We start from the raw sequence: 6,000 nt of genomic DNA on the forward strand, positions 1-6,000 counted from the left end.
CATAACTAGACCTGCTACAGCCAAACAAATAGTAAAAAAACAAAAACCGGGTTGGCCTCTTGGTTGAACCAAAAAATACAACCGAGCCAAAGATTGGGAGAAGGAAGGATTTATCACTTGCAGCAAGTAAGGGGAACACTGGGGATCTTTCCCAAAGTAATGTCTCCCAGAACTGCAAAATGAGGGAAGTTTTAAGCAAAGAGTGCTTGCATATTCATGAAGGGGCTTCAGCAGAGAACTGAATAAATGTTGACAGAAACCAAGCTTTAGCTGACTGAAGTCAGAAAAGGTCAACATCACCATTCCTTCCTTCACCTGGGTGGGGCATTAGTCCCTGCTGAGCTCAAACTTGCATACCTGCTTGCTAGGTACTTCCCTTGAGGAGGAAGTAAGACTAGGTTTATCACTGAACTATTGTTTCTTTTTTTAAAACTTTTCAAGTCAGATGATCTACTTGTATATTCTGTTTCTTTCTTTCTTAATTGAAGTGAAGAGGAAAAGCTAAAATTTTTCGTCACCTCCTCCTTCTGCCTCTAACTCAGATCGCCCCTTGCAAAGTCTGGATCACGTAGGTCACGTAGTCTCAGAAAGTGCGGACTTGCAACACTAGGAACTGGAGCTTATCTCACTCACCCGTATCCTGCTCTTTGCAGTCTCCCAGCCCCTGCAAGCCTGCTTCATCATGCCTGTCCAGGCCAGGCATCCCCCTCACCATCTTGACTGCTGTTCCCGCGCACGTGAAACCCCTTGGTTTAAAGCAGCCCATGAACAGCTAGTGTTGCCCACTACAGCCTGTCTATATAAACTCTGTAATCCCTTTGTTCGGGGCTCAGCACTTGGAGCATTAACTCCGCTGGTCCCGCTGGCATAATAAACTTGAGTTCTCCGACTCTCCAGTGTGTGGTGCTTGGTTTCTCCAGGACTGGTTTCTGCGGCAGAAGTACAGTTGATTTATAATCCTCTGCTAGTTTCTGGTGTACAGCAAAGTGATTCGGTTATATATGTATGCGTGTATATATTCTTTTTCATATTCTTTTTAAAGTTATTACACGATATTAAATATAGTTCCTATGCTATGTGGTAGGAAATTGCTGTTTATCTGAACTATTGTTTCTTGACTGCTTTTCCTTTGTTTCTGCACCCCCTTAATTCCCTTAGTAGTAGTGCTATTCTGGGGGACCCCATGGATGGTAGCCCTCCAGGCTCCTCTATCCATGGAATTCTCCAGGCAATAACACTGGAGTGGGTAGCCATGCCCTTCTCCAGAGGATCTTCCTGGCCCAGGCATCGAAGCTGGGTCTCCTGCATTGCAGGCAGATTGTTTACCATCTGAGCCACCAGGGAAACCTATTAAGATCTGTTCAAAGACAAGCATTGTGGCCAGGCTTAGATTACAAAATGGCTTAGGCCAAAAATGGCTTCTCTTTTGTTAAGAAAGCCATGTCTGGTTCCCTTTCTCAAAGGACCACCCCCCTATCTGCTTACAAAAGAGGACACAGAGGGGCCAGGGCACCTCTGAAGTTACTGTAGATGTTCTCTATAGGCTGGAATGATCTGCAAGCAGAGAGGATAAGACTGAGATGGAGACCAAAGCAGGGCAGAATCCTGCTCCTGGTCCTCCTCCTCCCCCTGCTCCTCCTTCCCCACCTCCTCCTCCTCCTCCTCCTTTGGAATGGCTAAATAGAGTTGTTAGGGGGCCCCTCAGGCTGAGGAGCTTCCTCTGCTTAGAAACTCTGGAACTCCAGCTGCATTCAAGCTCAGGAAACATGCTGCAGTCTCTTAAGGATTTAATTCAATTCAACAAAGGCTTATTGAACGACTGCTCCTCATAAGGGAAAGGGGAAGAAAGGAGATCTAACAATTATCAAGCACTTATATTGTGTTAGGGGAGTGTTAAGTGCATTTACAAGTAGTCTAACCTTCAGTCACAGTCCCCTCAGCCCTGAGAGTCTGGGTCATTTAGCTCCAGGGCCCTGAGAGGTCAAGCAATTTGTCCAAGTGTTGAGCGGTAGTGCCTGGATGCAAACCCGGAAGTACTGTCTAAGATACGTTCCCCTGTGAACCCAGGAGATTGCAAGTGACTGATACATAAGCTATTTTAAGCAAAAAGGGAATGCACTGGCTTATTTAACTGAAAAGCACATGAGTCAGCTGGCTCCAGGCACCAACGACGCTGTCAGCTCTCCTTTGCACTTGCTCATAAATGAATAAATCTGTCTCCCATTTCTGTTTGTCCTGGCTCATAGGTGATGGCATAGCATGATAGTTTAGGGGTCCCACAGACTGGATTCAAATCCTGGCCCCACTATCTAACTAGCTGGTAGACTGAAAACAAGTTGCTTAACTTCTCACTACCCTCGTTTCCTCGTCTGTAAAATGGATGTAATAATAGTATCTGCCTCATGGTTCTTGTGAAAAGCAAATGAGATCATCCACACAAATGTGCTTGGAATAGTGTCTGGTGTAAATTCAGCTCCAAACACGCCAGCTATTATCGTTTCTGTCTCTGCTTCTTTTGAGGCAGGCACCATTTGCTCCTGTAGTTTGCTCCATGTAGGCCAGAGAGATGGCCACAGAGGACCAATCTACAGCTTCCCCACAGCTTCTGGTCTTAGAAGAAGAAAGGCCTTTCTCCACACATGCTGCTGTTAAGTCGCTTCAGTCGTGTCCGACTCTGTGAGACCCCATAGATGGCAACCCACCAGGCTTCCCGTCCCTGGGATTCTCCAGGCAAGAACACTGGCGTGGGTTGCCATTTCCTTCTCCAATGCATGAAAGGGAAAAGTGAAAGTGAAGTCGCTCAGTCATGTCCGACTCTGTGCGACCCCATGGACTGCAGCCCACCAGGCTCCTCCATCCACGGGATTCTCCAGGCAAGAGTACTGGAGTGGGGTGCCATCGCCTTCTCCACACATCCATGTAGCAAATCTCAAGGCAGGCTCTTTGGTTCTTAGGTCACGTGCCATCTCTAATGCTGGAAATGGAGTTTTTTCATTGGTTAGCCTGTATCTTCTGCCCAACTTTGTGGAGCACCATAATTAACAGTCCCACTTTGATCATATAGACACAGAGGGAGGATCCCTTAAAACATGACTGTGAAGACAAAATAACATCTGTCTACTGTTCTTTGCTGGGTGCTGTTATGAAGGGGCGTGACAAGAAGATGGGTGAGGTACAGCCTCCTCTCCATGAAAACTTACATCAAACTAGGGAAGATGAGGCAAAGACATGCATAACAATACTAGAAGGTCAGAGGTTATGGGCCAAATGAGATTAGTGCCCTCATAGAAGAGCCCCAAGAAAGCTCCCACGCCCGCCTTCTGTTATGCGAGGTTTACAGCTAAATAGCTCCACCTGTGAATCAGGAAGTAGACTCACCACATGCAAAATATACCAACACCGTGATTTTGGACTTCCCAGTCTCCAGACCTGGGAGAAATAAATTGAGTTATTTAAGTTATCCACACTATGGAATTTCTGTTGTAGCAACCTGAATGGACTAAAATAGCAGACTGCGAGAAACTCCACAAGAGAAGGGCAACCGAGACTCTCTGCAAGTTTCAGGGAAGAGGAGATCACATCTGGTTGGGTGAATCAGCACAAGTCCTATAAAGGAGACAGTGTTTAAGCTTGCCTGTGAAGAATGGGTGGAATGCTGCTACATGGGAATGGTGCCCATTCAACATGGCCAGTCTTTGGGGGGACATGGCCGCCTAGGCTGATAGTATAAGGTGTAAAAAGTAATCTTGAAAGATAAGGCTGGAAAGCTGAGCTGGCAACCAAAACAAAAAAGTGGACCGATGTCAAGAATTATTACACCAGAGGGCTAGAAAAGAAACAACTCTACACAGACATGAATTGCTGAGATTGAGAGCAGAGGGCGTGTAGTGTGGAAGAGGACTGTGAGTCAGATACTAAGGTCATTTGGAAAGTCCTGGAGCCTTGATCACCATCAGTCAAGATGGGGAGAAGCCAGGATAAGCAGATGGCCAGATGGCAAAAAATTTTAAGGAAGAGTCTTAATTCTTGATCCTCCAGAGACTTCTACATGACTCATGTGAGTTCCAGTTAATCCAAGAGAGACTGGCTTTCTAGAGGTGATGTTATATCCATAAGCATGAAATGATTCATTTGCTAATTCACGTATTCACTAACGCACTTGTATTTGGTGGGCACTGAGTTGGGATCCAAGGCATGAATAAACGAGACTGGATCCCTGACCTCAAGGAGCTTACCTCCCCTTTGTTTATACCCACTGGTCACACACTGTAAGCTGATTATCCACTAAATTGTTGGTTCCCCACTGGACTGGGCATTCCAGTCAGTAAATGTTTTGGACTGATTAATGGTATCTATATCCTTAGCCTCCACTTGGACTGAGAGACTTTAACGAGATAATTTCATTTCCATTATGCACTGTCTTGTGCAGAGTCTGGAAGTCATGATAGGAAGCAAGGGACCTGAGCCCTCTTCATGAGAGAAACAGCAGCTGTCATTGAAAACTGCCTGTCAAGATTTGGTTCTGTCTGAGGAAAAGTTCAATCTCATGTGGGAAGAGGAAGGGAAAGGATTACCCAAGGTGAAGTTCCCAGCAGAAGAGGATCCAGATGGCCCTGTGAAAGAGTTAGCAGCGGAGCTGAGATGGGAGACAGGGAAAGGGGAGTGGCCCTGGAGGGTGGTAACTACCGTGAAGAGACAGAGGCCAGAGGGAACGGTCTGTGCTCAAGGCAGGTGAGAGGAATTCAGGAGGCAACAGGTTAGGAGCAGGCAAGAGAGGAGAGGGAGAGAGAGGGGCTGAGCGGGAGGAACAGGCAGGAGAGCAAAAATGACCAAGAGCTTTTTGGACTTTCCACCCAGGAAGAAGCGGATTTATTTCTATTCCAGCTCCTTCTGGGCTGGCCTGTGAATGTGTTGCACATCTGAGCTGCAGAAGTGATGCTATGCCACTGCCAGGCTTAGACTTTAGGGAGGCTGGGATCTTCCTCCATGGTCTCCTAGAGCCCTGAAAAGATCTCCCTCTAACCCTGATCGTCCATAGTCCTAACCAGCCTGTCACCATGCAGATCTCACCATCTATCAGTGCTGAGCCAAACAGGCTATCGTAGGCCCCCAAACTGGCATACTCTTCTCCCACTTTCCCCTCGCCCCCAGTTACCCAGAACTGTTGACCTTTCCTGAGAGTAATTTTTAAGTACTTTGGAAACACCTTGCAGAAGTTTTTCTTGCGTCCTAGTTGGAAACCCATTCACTTCTGCACTTGCTGCTAGTGTCCCATTGAATTTTCTCAGTGTAGCCTGAATCCACTTGGCTTTCCTCCCTTAGACCTTCAGTTCAGTTCAGTCGCTCAGTCGTGTCCAACTCTTTGTGACCCCATGAATTGCAGCACGCCAGGCCTCCCTGTCCATCACCAACTCCCGGAGTTCACTCAGACTCACGTCCATCGAGTCCGTGATGCCATCCAGCCATCTCATCCTCTGTCGCCCCTTCTTCTCCTGCCCCCAATTCCTCCCAGCATCAGAGTCTTTTCCAATGAGTCAACTCTTCGCATGAGGTGGCCAAAGTACTGGAGCTTCAGCCTTAGCATCATTCCTTCCAAAGAAATCCCAGGGCTGATCTCCTTCAGAATGGACTGGTTGGATCTCCTTGCAGTCCAAGGGACTCTCAAGAGTCTTCTCCAACACCTCAGTTCAAAAGCATCAATTCTTCGGTGCTCAGCCTTCTTCACAGTCCAACTCTCACATCCATACATGACCACAGGAAAAACTATAGCCTTGACTAGACGGACCTTAGTCAGCAAAGTAATGTCTCTGCTTTTCAATATGTTATCTAGGTTGGTCATAACTTTTCTTCCAAGGAGTGAGCGTCTTTTAATTTCATGGCTGCAGTCACCATCTGCAGTGACTTTGGAGCCCCCCAAAATAAAGTCTGACACTGTTTCCACTGTTTCCCCATCTATTTCCCATGAAGTGATGGGACCGGATGCCATGATCTTCGTTTTCT

Source organism: Capricornis sumatraensis, chromosome 14, assembly GCF_032405125.1.
Source record: "Capricornis sumatraensis isolate serow.1 chromosome 14, serow.2, whole genome shotgun sequence".
In the NCBI taxonomy this organism is placed as follows: Eukaryota; Metazoa; Chordata; class Mammalia; order Artiodactyla; family Bovidae; genus Capricornis; species Capricornis sumatraensis.